We start from the raw sequence: 2,066 nt of genomic DNA, 5'->3' as shown, positions 1-2,066 counted from the left end.
TTTAACGTGCGTGGGGTGTGGCTCTCCCCAAACACGGGACCTCCATTTAACGTCCTATCCGAGGGACGTCCCTAACCGAAGCTAGGTACTCATTTCCACCTGAGTGAAGTGAGGAAAGTCGTGTAAAGTGCTTTTACCAAGGGCACAAGATCGGTGACATGGGTAGGATTCGACCTCTTGGTCCTGAGCCGAAAACGTTACCGCTACGCCACCACGTATGGTCTTCAACATTGTAGAAGACTATACAAAAGTTCCTGTACTTTCTGTTGAGACCATAAAGAATTTATATTCAGGATTAAACCATATCTTAACTGAAATTTACCACGATAGTCCAGTGTGCCCAGGGTTAAGGGTCTGTTTTACCCTGGCGTATTCGGGTGTGTGTGTGTGTGTAGATGCCTGTATAGTACTATAGATACAAAAGGCTTGCTTGGGATCGGCTTGAGCCTGGCTAACTGAAAATCGCGTTTCTAACAACCCTACCACTGGCCGGGACTCTACCAGGCTATCACTGCGGGAGTCTTGGGAAGTTGTTTTTGTCACAGATTAGGCCACACCGATTTAATTTCATGGATGACATCCTCTGAAGACCCCCAAGCTAGTGCGCGCGGGCGAATAAAAAAAATTCCGGCCAAAAATAAAAATGCTACTAAACCACAGGAATACAAAGCTGGTATTGTGAATTCCCGACAGTACATAGCGACGTATACGACAAGCCGGCACATGCTGGCTTTTTGTGGCATTTATGAATCGGTACTGTACTTATGTACTGAGATCTTGAGTCGTGGAGCTTCGAATTCGATAGCCTGGGTGCTTGGCTCCGTTTTCTCGCTGACTAGCATGGACTACGCAGGCCTAGAGCCAGGCCAGAGCCTCGGTGGAGGTGATCTTTGTTTTTTTGTTTTTTTTTGAGGGCGACAGGCGAAAATCAATGCGCGCGCGGATGTCATCCATATAATTAAGTCGGTGTGGCCTTACTGTAGCCGGAGGGCACCAACGATCTACTATCTCGACCATACCTGTCCGACTGTAAACTCTAAACCCCGGGCAGTAGAACGATCAAATGGCAGACAGACCTTGGGCGTTGGCCAAGCTCATGGCCACCACAGACAAAGTAAACGTCTTACCCATTTCAAGATTAACGACACTTTAAAAATTCCAGGTAAAGCCGCCGACACACAAACACCACACAAAGGGACATTGTGTACTACCAGCACTGTAATCAAATAGCCTCCACCAGGCCTTTCTACAGATCGTAGAATTCGGCAAAAAAGAGAGTAAAATTGGCCAAGGGAGTCCGGCCGCGGGGAGGTAGTTTCTTTCCCGGCTCCTGTCAAACCTAACAAGGCGACCAAACTCCACCGGCAAATATTCTGCTATGTATAGCCAGCGTAGTTAGTCTGGTAGAGACTAGTTATCAAACGAATGAAGACGTGAACAAACAACTCACTTCGTCTTGAATAGAAACATTCTTGAGCGCTCTCGCCATGAACAGTAAAGGTCACTGATCAATATCATCTCAAGATACGTGGTACTCCAACGGGCAAGTCGCCAAGAAACAGGAGAAAAGCCGAGAAAATCATGAAATCGAAACATTTTAAAACGAAATTATGTACGATTTTTGCGCCAAAACTGTAATATAAATATAAATGATTGAAAAATTTTCTCATTTTGATCGTCATTTTCGATAACTTTCAACATATTAGCGTCGCTATTTCCGGCGACTCGGCGCAGCGCGAGAATAAGGTACGCCAGGCCCGCTGTCTTTTAAGGGGGCTGAAGAATGTAAACAAACAGCGGTTGGAGTTGGCAGTTTTCCAACACGGTTTTACGGCACAAGGATGTTGATCTTTTACTACCCAAATATCATAATGAACTGTCCCAACCTGTTTTTTTAAGTATTGTATGACTTCAACTTGAAGTCAACTTCATTTTGCTTATGTTCACTTAGCCTCCTTTTCAGGCGTTCCCGGATCGGACGTTGTTTTTTTTTTGGGGGGGGTATTTTCTGATCAATTGTAGATCGCACGCAATAGAAGCTCCGGCCGGCAACCCTACATATATCT

The sequence above is a fragment of the Branchiostoma belcheri genome, unplaced genomic scaffold (assembly GCF_001625305.1).
Source record: "Branchiostoma belcheri isolate BF01 breed outbred unplaced genomic scaffold, Haploidv18h27 scaffold68, whole genome shotgun sequence".
Lineage (NCBI taxonomy): Eukaryota > Metazoa > Chordata > Leptocardii > Amphioxiformes > Branchiostomatidae > Branchiostoma > Branchiostoma belcheri.
This window is presented reverse-complemented; position numbering follows the sequence as displayed.